Below are 12,720 nucleotides of genomic sequence, written 5' to 3'. Positions count from 1 at the left end.
CTTTGGCTTCAGCTTTAGTTTGCTTTCTTATAGAAACCTCTACCTAAGATTATCTCCTTCATTCTTTATAATCCTAACTGCTTGTGTATCTCCATAAGAAATCATGGCCTACCTATTTTCAGTTTCTTTGTACATTTGGATATCTCAATGCCATTTCATTCAGGTCAATTCCAAAGCTGTTCAGGTTATGGTAAGTAAGACTAAGTAGTGAATTTAATCTCTCTCATAATTTAAAACAAACAGACACAGATATTATCTGTGGTGACCTGTAAAATAAAGTTTTTATGTCTGGCTTTTAATGAAAAGTATAGTAAAATCTTTGTGTCTGACTTTGAGCAAAATGTTTCAGCAAAAACTTTGCTAAATTTGGGTCAATAAGTAGAGGCTCAGAAATTGCTGTGAAACAGTTTGAAACTTGAGAAACAGTCTCTGGACAAGCTGCACTTGGTGTTACATAACTGCTTGCAGCTGCCCTAATCTTAGTCCTAACACACTCCTAGCAAACCCAGACTTCTAAATTTTCATTATAGCTAACCATGGTCAAAGGGCCTGAGAGTATGTGGGTGATCTGCTCTCATGAGCGTCAAAGGGCTTGATAACTTTGGTTAGTGGGAACCTTATCCAACCCCAATTAACTTTCTATGATTTCGAATAAAGTAACTGGAGTAAGATAGCTGTGTATCAGTCTTCCCCAAATGTCTGTACCCCATTCCTTTGGAAAATAAGTTTTAGCATCTTGGTTCTCTCTCTCTACTGCAGCACCTATGACCAACATCAATCAATAATTATCTTATAGCCTCTAATTTTTATTCATGTATTATGTGAACAATTTGCAGAAATAATTTTTCTCAAACATTTTTTTTAATTCAATAATGGTGCCAAGGTTAAAGCGCCCAGAAAGACTCTTTATAAGCTGTTTCCTGGAAGACAATAGCAAGGTAAAAGTACTCCCTGTCTTTTAAGTAATTAACCTGCTATGATTGACAAATGACATGGCAGGATTCTAAAGTATCATTTTTCAAATCACGTATATTATAAATAAAAATAGGACTAATTAATCTACATCTTGTTTTATTTATAGATCTGCTGCGATTGGCATCATTTTATATATTAAGTATATTACAAATGTATGGTATTAAACAAGTTAAGAAAGTGAAAAGGTGGAAAAATAGAACAACAAAGGAACAACAAAATTTAACAGATGATAATTAGCAACAACATTTTATTTTGTTGTGCATCAATAATCATATCCATATGAAATTAATTACCTTAGGCATCTTATTAAAATGGATTAAATTAATTACTAAAACTTTCAGAATTACAGTTCATCACTAATTTTAATGATGTAAATCTGTACATTTAAAGAGAAGAAAAATAGAATTAAATTAAAAGAGGCAGAACCAACTCAGTGAAGAGGTTGGCAATATCAATTGTGTTAAAGATCAGTATTAAGCACTCTTTCCCTTTCAATTTGAAATTTATGCATGCATTCATTCATCAGTGGTTTTATAATCACCATTCTGTATTGGGCAATCTTCAGGATTCAGGGCTATAATATTTTAAAATGAAAAATTGCTATCTGCCACTCTCAAATGTTTAATATGGTTTGAGGAGGATCAAAGTAACAATAACAATAAATGAATAAAATGTATTATTTTGTAGAGATATTTATGTAAATAGTAAAAAAATGACTTATGATAAATGCGAGGAAGGGAGACACTGAATAACATGATTCAACATGGCCTTTAATGGAAATAGATCTGAGTAACATATTGGAATGATCAAGAGAGTAAAACTTGAAGACAGAAGGAATAAGTGTCTTGCAGGAACATTTGTAATAGACTGCATGGTGAATAGTATAGTAGCATCAGTGTCCTATACTTGGAGCAGAAAGAATGAGGACACTACTCTAGTACATCACATGAATTCTACTCTGTGATACTGACAATTAATATACCAAATCTGAAGAGCTATAAATGGGTATTGGAGCTTTAAAAAGGAGTTAATAAGATTTACACTCTAAAGCAGTGCTCTGTGTGCTATGAGCCTTGTTAATTCTAGGCGAGAATATAGACAGACTAATCAACTCTGAGTCTATCCACAGTATAGCAGGATAAATTAAAATTTAAGATAAATAGAGATTCTTCTTGAATGTTTTTAAGTTAAATTCTGCATCACTTTTTGTTGGACAAATAGAAGCTGCAAATGCAATGAGGATCCAACAATGACGTTAATGCTCTGGTGAATATGATGCTGAAGACAGAACACTGATCAATTGAAATGGAGACTGCAAAGAATTATATTTTGGGGCTAGAATAACAAAATTTCCTTTTATTTTATTACTTTGTGGGACAGATTAGCCATTTACAAGTATCAAATTGAGAATAGAGTTATACTCAAGAGACTAGAGTTTTTGAGTAGGGTTTGCTTCTATATTCATAGATCAGTGCCTGCCTCAGACATCATCAGAGAGCATACTTCCCTGCAGTAGATGGATCAATATCTAGAAACACACAACCCAAAAATATGCAGAAAGTGAGAGACATTGGAACACGTGGTACTAAATGGGACATCTTCATCAAACTGTTCCACTTGAGACTCAAGAATTTCTACTAAAGAGGAGAGAAAACATGACCGGGAAACAAAGTGAATGAACCAGAAGGGACGGAGGACACAAAGAAAACATCACTGTCTAAACCCAGTAGGAAAGGCAGATATATAAAATCAGAAAGGATATCTTAGCATGCCCAGGGCTTCCACAGGTCTGTCAGATGAGCTCTGAGTTCTTAGAGGGGAGTAGAAACAAGCCCTGGATCATAATCCAGAAGAAATCTCTACATTGATTAGAATACCTTGCAAATGAAAATTAGCTTTTGTCAGCCAAGTCCCACTGGGGAATCACTAGACTCTTAATTGTAGGTCACAAATCTAGCTTTAGATGGCCAACAGCACAAACCCAGTGGCATCTTTGGGGTTTCGCTGCCTCACAACACTGAAATGCAGCTTCTCTTTTCCTTTTTTATAATTTTATATTTTTCTCCCTGTCTTGGTAGCATAGAGATTCTTTTTGTATATATTATGTTCTCCAGTTTTGTGCTCTTATAGGATTTCTTAGCATACAAATAGGTGAATATCTGGCTCTGTATCTATTTCCTGTGCTCTTTCTTGGACACATTTTCTTCTATTTCATTTATTCTTTGGATATGATCAATTTTTTCCATCTTTATTAAATTGGGCATTTCTTTTTTACATTTCAAATGTTATACTCTTTCCTGCTTTCCAGGCCAATATCCCCCTAGCCCTCCCCCTCCCATTCTACATGGATGTACACCTCCCCATCCTCCCCCCATTACAGCCCTTTTCCCAAGAATTCCATTCACTGGGGTCCAGCCTTGGCAGACAAAGGGCTTCCCCTTCCACCAGTGGTCTTACTAGGCTATTCATTGCTACCTATGCAGTTGGAGCCCAGGGTCAGTCCATGTATAGACTTTGGGTAGTGGCTTAGTCCCTGGAAGCTCTGGTTGCTTGGCATTGTTGTTCATATGGTGTCTCAAGCCCTTTCAGCTCTTTCAGTCCTTTCTCTGATTCCTTCAACAGGGGCCCGTTCTCAGTTCAGTGGTTTTAATGATGGCATTTGCCTATGTACTTGCTGTATTCTGGCTGTGTCTCTGAGGAGAGATCTACATCTGGTTCCTGTCAGTCTGCACTTCTTTACTTCATCGATCTTATCTAGTTTGGTGGTTGTATATGTATGGGCCACATGTGGGGCAGGCTCTGAACGTCCGTTCTTTCAGTCTCTGTTCTAAACTTTGCCTCCCTATCCCCTCCTATGGGTATTTTTGTTCCCCCTTTAAAGAAGGAGGGAAGCATCCGCATTTTGGTCCTCCTTGAGTTTCATATATTCTGTGCATCTAGGATAATTCAAGCATTTGGGCTAATATCCACTTATCAATGAGTGCATACCATGGGTGTTTTTCTGTGATTGGGTTACCTCACTCAGGATGATATTTTCCAGTTCCATCCATTTGCGTATGCATTTCATAAAGGCATTGTTTTTGATAGCTGAGTACTATTTCATTGTGTAGATGTACCACATTTTCTGTATCCATTCCTCTGTTGAAGGGCATCTGGGTTCTTTCCAGATTCTGGCTATTATAAATAAGGCTGCTATGAACATAGTAGAGCATGTGTCTTTGTTATATGTTGGAGCATCTTTTGGCAATATGCCCAAGAGAGGTATAGATGGATGAGTCCTCAGATAGTGCAATGTCCAATTTTCTGAGGAACCTCCAGACTCATTTCCAGAATGGTTATACCAGTCTGCAATCCCACCAAAAATTGAGGAGTGTTCCTCTTTCTCCCCATCCTCGCCTGCATCTTCTGTTGCTTGAGATTTTGATCTTAGCCATTCTGACTGGTGTGAGGTAGAAACTCAGGGTTGTTTTTATTTGCATTTCCCCTATGATTAAAAATGTTGAACATTTCTTTAGGTGTTTCTCAGCCATTCGGCATTCCTCAGCTGTGAATTCTTTGTTTAGCTCTGAACGCCATTATTTAATAGGGTTATTTGTCTCCCTGCAGTCTAACTTTGTGAGTTCTTTGTTTATGTTGGATATAAGCCCTCTATCAGTTGTAGGATTTGTAAAGATCGTTTCCCTATCCGGAGGTTGCTGTTTTGTCCTAACAACAGTGCCCTTTACTTTACAGAAGCTTTGTAGCTTTATGATATCCCGTTTGTCGATTCTTGATCTTAAAGCATAAGCCATTGGTGTTTTGTTCAGGAAATTTTCTCCAATACCCATGTGTTCGAATTTTCCCCCACTTTCTCTTCTATTAGTTTGAGTGTATCTGGTTTGATGTGGAGGTCCTTGATCCACTTGGACAAAGCTTCATACAGGGTGATAAGAATGCATCAATCTGCAGTCTATTGCATGTTGACCTCCAGGTGAACCAGCACCATTTGCTGAAAAGGCTATCTTTTTTCCATTGGATGGTTTTGGCTCCTTTGCCAAAAATCAAGTGACCATAGGTATGTGATTTCATTTCTGGGTCTTCAATTCTATTCCACTGGTCTATGTGCCCATCTCTGTACCAATACCATACAGCTTTTTATCACTGTTGCTTTGTAATACTGCTTGAGTTTGGGGATAGTGATTCCCTGGGAAGTCCTTTTATTGTTGAGCATAGTTTTAGCTATCCTGGGTTTTTTGTTATTCCAGATGAATTTGCAAATTGTTCTGTCTAACTTTTTGAAGAATTGGATTGGTATTTTGAAGGGGATTGCATTGAATCTCTAGATTGCTTTTGGTAAAATGGCCATTATTACTATATTAATCCTGCCAATCCATGAGCATTGGAGATCTTTAAACCACATGATCATTTCATTAGATGCTGAGAAAGCATTTGACAAAATTCAACACTCCTTCATGATAAAAGTCCTGGAAAGAACAGAAATTCAAGGCCCATACCTAAACATAGTAAAAGTCACATACAAACCAGTAGCTAATATTAAACTAAATGGAGAGTAACTTGAAGAAATCCCTCTTAAATCAGGGACTAGATAAGGCTGCCCACTCTCTCCCTACTTATTCAATATAGTTCTTGAAGTCCTAACCAGAGCAATCATACAACAAAAGGAGATCGAAGGGATACAGATTGGAAGGAGGAAGTCAAAATATCACTATTTGCAGATGATATGATAGTATATTTAAGTGATCCCAAAAGTTCTACCAGAGATCTACTAAACCTGATAAATACCTTCAGCAAAGTGGCTGGGTATAAAATTAACTCAAATAAATCAGCAGCCTTCCTCTACACAAAGGAAAAACAAGCTGAGAAAGAAATTAGGGAAACAACAACCTTCATAATAGTCCCAAATAATATAAAGTACCTCGGTGGGAATTTAACCAAGCAAGTGAATGTTCTGTTTGATAAGAACTGAAAGAAATATTGCAATGTTATAACAGAAGGGCAAATGTCAGAAAGCGTCCTCCCGCCAAGAGTGTGTTACCTCAGACCCACATCAGCCTCACGAGACACATTAGTCCTAAACAGGTAGCTGAGGTCCAAGGTCACCAGCAAAGCTTAGAATCTGGGTTTGCGAGTATGGTGTTGTGGGTTGTACTGGTAGATGCTTGGCTCTGTATGAACGAGCACCATAGCAACCAACACGGGCTCAAATTTCTGAGCAAAATTCCAGCTTTGGATGCACCCTACTGGATCTGAAGTGGCATGTGATCTACTTAAGTTATTTACCTAACTACAAGATTAGAGTTCTTAACAGTAATCAGACAGGTGGACCAACATTTGATGTTTCTGCTAAATAATTTGATTCTTCTCATGCAAGATTTCCTTAGAAATGAAGTAGCAAAGCAAATATGTTCCATTGTACTTGATTTTGAAACAGGAAATACGATTAACTGCCTTCTAAAATGGGGGGAATTTCTCACTCTATTATTTTCCTGAGGCAAACCTCTGGCTTTGATTTTATGGAGTTCGTGCAAAAGAAATAGTTTTATACGATACTATGCATCATACAGCATAGTAGATTATGCCAGCTAATATAACAGTAAAGCGAGTGCAGACGGCCTCTCACATTTGGATACTTGATATTATGATTGATCTGAAAAGGATGTTCTAGATAATATCCTACTGAACATCACAAAAGAACCAGACACCAAACAGTAAATCTTAGAAGTAAAACAAGACAAGAAACTGTGTAGTCTCTCCTGTGTGGAATCTAGGTTTTAAAATAATAGAGCATGAAAGCAAAATGGGACAATGGGAAAGACAAGGACCAGCAAGAAAAGAAACAAAGGGGCTGGCGAAATGGCTCAGGGAGGGAAGGCCACTGCCACCAAGGCTGCTGAGCTGACTTAGATGTCCAGGACCCACATGGTGAGAGGAAAGAACCAGCTTCCTCTGACCTACACACACACACACACACACACACACACACACACACACACACACACACACACACACCATGTAGCTCTCTCCTATGTATATTCATACACAGACATACAAGAGAAAGTAATTTTTAGTTTTGAATGTGAAAAATGGAAAGGAATAATACATAACTGGGAAGTAGATCAAAGTGCATAATACAAATGTGTGAAAATGTCATGAAATGTATTTTTCATTTTTTTTGCTACTTCATTGCTACTTTGTAGAATAGATATATATTAATAAAAAAGTGAAATGAAAAAAAAGAACTGAAAGAAATTGAGGATGTGTTCAATTTTTGTCTTTCATTATTATATAATATTTTACTTTACTAGTAATATTTAGAGGTCATCTTTTATCTCATTAATATTAAATATAAAGCACATATTGGACATCTCTACATCCAATGTGAGAAGTAGCACCCTGAGCAATCTCAGATAGTAAATGTGAGCACATCACCCCTACATTATTTCAGTCAGTAATGGCTCTAATGTTTAAACCCATTTGACAACTTGCCTTCTCATCTCTTCTGCCCGTGAGGTTAGTTACTGAGAGTCATTTAACTTAGCTTTGTAATTGGCAGGTCAGAGAAGGGAATGAACTTGTGAGCAGATTCTCTAAGTGGCCAAGTTAATGAATGCAAAGGAAACCTGTTCAGACTTCCTGCATGCTTCGTTCATTCATGGCATAAGCCTCTAATTTTAGAGGATTAGACGGATGGAAACTTCTTTTAAAATAAAGTGTTGATGTATTCCTAAAAGGATGTGGTCTGAAATATCACATGTCACAATGTCAATTAAAATGAAATGCAGGAAATCAGAATGATCATGAGAGTTATAGTGAATAGTGGCATTATCATATATTTAAAATTCTCTAGACACTCAGAATTATTATAATTATAAAATATTATTAATACATTATAAATGATAAAACAATTTAATAAATTAATACTTAGGATCAGTGATGAAGTTATTACATAGCTTTTAAAGCAGTTAATATTACCATGCTATCATTTAAAATAAATAGAATAATTTTATTTATGTTTTAAAAATAATAAATTAAACATCTACTGCAATATCCTCTAAAGGATCAAACATGTGTTAATGAGGTAAAGTATTTGACAGTACCAACAAGATCTTTAAATTTCCAGATGAGTGGCCACTAGAACTTAAAACAGTTTTAATTAAAAGAAAGACTTTAACACAGGAGATCTTTGATTATAAAGTCAAATAAGACTTTGCTAAATAAACCCAAGATGCTTTAGAAGGCTATTTTCTATGTTAATCTCCAATTTTTATTATAATTATAGTATTAAATTTTTCTTTTAATATTTCAACACCAGGAATTAAGATCAATAACTATAAAATGATAATAAATGGATTCAAAATTCTATATATGTATCTTAATCAACAAGTATTTAATGAATTATGTAAAACATGAGAGGTACTATTAAATATTAATATTTTAGACTACTTTATAAAATTAGATGTGTGAAATATTTCTTTATGCATGTTTGTTGTTTGAGGCAGGATTTTACTCCATGGACCATGTGGAATTGTGGGAGTAGCTGATTTAAACTTTGAACCTCTCGCTCTCTTGCTTCAATCACATAAGTGCTATAATGACTGGCAAGTACCACCCTGCCCAGCTTTAAATATTACTGTTTAACAAAATGAGCCCTAAATGTATTATTAGGATATATAATTCACAAAATAAAGTAAGGATCTTAAATAATTAATTCTGACTTAGCCAAGTCAGCATTTATGAGATGAGTCTAGAGTATTTCTTAAACTCAAATAATATTTCCTTTTGGTTAAAATCATTCTCTTTTGAAGCCAACTTGGGTCTCCTGAAAATTTGTTATGGCTATTAACAAGATATTTTTATGGAATTCCTAAGAGCGGGACTGAGGGTGTCACTGAATATTTAATCAGCTCTTGAGACCCTTTTGTCCTATTTAACATAGATGATATATGATGAATATTATATTGAAATTTCATTTTTTACAAAGATTTTATATCCCCTGTTCTCTATGATGTTAGCATTACTGATATTCAAAAAATTAAATGGTCATTCTTATAGTAGTTGGACACATGGGAAATATCATAAAATGTTTCATTTTAAAATGACTGAATTGATAAATAATTTATCCACAGCCATTTTCTGTTCATTAATTCATTTGTAAACAATTGTTCTGTTCTGTGGTCTTTTCATTGAAGAATATTTTATGAAGTCTTTGAATATGGTATCTATTTCTTTTTACTGCATTGGCTATTACAGGCTTCTATTTTCTTTCTTCCACTTTCTTGAAGATAGACATTTTAACATCTCTCCTAAGGTAGAAAAATATTCACTGGATCCTCATTACTCTTCCTTCCATGTTAAGTCAGCAGAATCCTCACTCTCGTTATAGTGAATTAAGAGGCAACAAATTTTCCATCTCAACTAGGACATGTACGGCACATGAATGCAGTGGAATTGCTGAGTAATCTTCTGGAAAATGGATCTTTCTTTGCTCATATTGAGGGCAGTTTTAAAAACTATAGATCAAATATATAGTTTTTTTTCTTACATGTTATTACAGATTTCAATTCTTTATTGCAAACTGTATGTAGAGTTCAATATATTTTGATTTCATATAAGCAGAAAAGTAAATTCATCCTATAAGACTGGTCATTGGTACTCAGAAATGTATTCTAGAACAGGAAAGAAGGTATTCATTATAGATGATTTTTAGTAAGTCACCAGTTACAGTGTCCCTGCTTAAGACTGTATAGAATGGTTGAAACAAACAAGAAATTCTCATGAAACATTGAATAAATATCAAGGTTTCCTAGAAAAGTTCTGACATTTAATAGCTAAGTAATGAGGAATATAACTAATGAGGTAAATATATGGTCATTACCATATTGTGAAACACATGAATATAGAGATTTATGAGCTTAGAGAATCTACATTTGGCAAAAGTAAAACAAGAAATGGTATACTAATTTGTGATCCATTGTAAATATTAAAGGACTTTAAAACCACGCAGCAGACGACAGACACAGAAAGGCTAAGTAACAAAATGGCCTCTAAGAGGAGCATATACATCTCCTTGAAGAGGGAAAGTAATAAATGTTATGAGTGGACTGGAAATGGGTGGGAATGGGAACTAAAGAAATCACGTGGGGAAAGGATTGAAGGACAGAGTATGGGAAGAGACAACCAGTATGGACAGAAATGAGCAGAGGGAATGAAGAAGAGCGATATGCACTACTACCTACTGTATTAGAACTTCAGAGACTTCTACAAGGGTGATCCTAGAGAGGACTCCTAGTAATGGAAGATGCAAATCGTGAGATGGTCATGCTCTGTAACAAGATAAGGCTTCCAGTGTTGGTAAGGGAACACCTACCTACTCACAAAACCTTCAGCTATAATCTAAAGGTTTCACCTATAATCCCAATGGAAAGATGTGTTTGGACAATAAAGGTGCAAAACTTGTGAAGGAGGCCAACAAATGCCTGGTCCAATTTGAGTCCATGGGAGGGAGAAGTTCTTGCACACCGCCTGGATAACCAGGAACCAGGGCTGGATAGCCCAGAGTCCTTATGATCGAAAAAATAATTCCTAATGTTTTTCTTATATATTCATAGATCAGTGCCTATCCAACTTTTAATCAGAGCGGTTTCAACTAGCAGCTGATGGCAGCAGATGCACATACTCATAGGCAAACATTAGGAGGATAAGCTCAAATTGGAGATCTCCAATTGCCCCTCCCCTTGTTGCCTGAAGATCCCTGTGGAAGACCGAAAAGAAAAACATAGAAGGCAAAAGGGTGAAGGATACCAGAACACAGCCTTTAGAGTCAACTAAGTAGGGTTCATAGAGGCTCACAGAAACTGAGACAGCAATTAAGAGCCTGCATGGGTCTACGTTTGGTTCTCTGCATATGTTATTTTTGTTTAGTTTGGTGTTTTCATGGGACTCCTAACAGTGGGAGTGGGGATATCTCGGACTCCTTAGTCTGCTCTTAAGACGCTTTTCCTCCAAATTGTTTGCCTTGCCCAGCCTTGATATGTGAGGGTTTGAGACTAGTCTTCTTTTATCATACTATGTTTGTTCTATAAATATCCGTGGAAAACTTTCTCTTTTCAAAAAAAAAAAAAAAAGGATCTGGGGAAGAAGGGAGGTTGGGAGTTCAGCATGTATTGAAAAAAATAATAATAATGCAACACTAAAATTGAAACAAACTAATAAAACTAACAAAAAAAACAAAAGAAACCAAAAAAGAAAGAAAGAAAAGAAAAGAGATGATGATCAGCAAAAATAACCACTTGGATTAGTAAATCCATTATGTCAAATTTTTGTGTGTACATAATTTATTATAATTATTTACTGTATTTTTATTTAACCAAATTATAGAAAACAACATGTACTTTGTTACTATGGTTCTAGAAGCAATCATTATCAAGAATAAGATACTATTGAATAAACAGTTTAATAAACAGTTATTTAATAAACAGTTCATATTATATGCAGTTTTAAAAGTTTATTGCTATTAATTAATTATTTTATTGATTTGCATCCTAAACATTGCTCCTCTTCTTGCTTCCCCCTTCCAGAGTCCTTCCCCTCTTCCCCTCCCTTTTGCCCATCCCATACAGCCCCTTCCCAGTAGCATCAAGTTTCTACAGGATTAGTCCTATCCTCTCCCAAATAACTCAATTTAAGAAGACTGCTTGGAGGGGTTTTCATGTTCATTTAACATGGCAATATCATTTCTGCGGTATTTGCTCACTGTCCTCTTGGTATTTTGTTTTGTATTGTTGTTGTTTTTGTTTGGTTGTTTTTTTTTTTAAATTTTCTTTTATTTCCCATCATGTAGATTTTGTTCAACGAAGGAGAAGGAGGAGGAGGAAGCGGGGGCGGGGAGGGGAGAAGAAGCAACAGCAGCATAGGCTTTATTACGGTTTTAATTACATTTCGGAAAGCAATACTAAAAGTATAGATTTAGTAAAGAGTACCCTGATGGAAATTATTTTTAGAATTCTGCATTTGAGAGTTTGTCATCTTAACAAGTCCTAAAAAGGTTCTGTTTTGGTCTAGGTGTGGTGGGGTTTTTACTCCCAGGCTCTTGAAAGAGAAAGGCAGATTAATTCTGTGAGAAAACTGGTGGGAGGTTTATGTCCGATTTAAGCCCTTACTCCCCATAATTTTAGTGAAATCCCATTCAGAGTAGAAAAATTCCTTAGTCCTCACTGATCCTCTGGTAGGTTTTTATAATCCAGCCATATTTCTGAGCCTATGCCTGACTTTTAGTATAAAACTTTTATAGCATGTTGGGAAGTTTAAATTCAAAACCATATAAATATTTGGAATTGAATATTTTGGCTTTGAGGAGTGTAATTAACCTATCAAATGAGATTAAAACATTTTCTTGAGCTGGCAACCTGATTTGACCTTTGCCAGAGCTCCCAAATCCCATGGCAGAGAGAGCTGGTTTCACAGAAGTGCTGACACACATGAACACAGGTGAGACAAATAATTCTGTTCATAATCCTGGCTCAAGAAGAACTCTCATGGATCCCTCTGGACACAGGAACTGAGAAACAGTCTGGAACAGGATCCTTCTGGTTTCTGCCTGTGCCCTGAGCTGATCCTGTGCCACAGCTCACTGTACCCAGATCTTGTGCAAAGGGAACTTGTCTTCCACCAGTGCTGACACACAGGCTTACAGGAAGGCCAAGGCAGTGTCAGAGGCAGCAAGATCAGTAAACACCAGAGATAAGC

Source organism: Rattus rattus, chromosome 3, assembly GCF_011064425.1.
Source record: "Rattus rattus isolate New Zealand chromosome 3, Rrattus_CSIRO_v1, whole genome shotgun sequence".
Classification (NCBI taxonomy): Eukaryota; Metazoa; Chordata; class Mammalia; order Rodentia; family Muridae; genus Rattus; species Rattus rattus.
Note: the sequence above shows the minus strand (reverse complement) of the source record.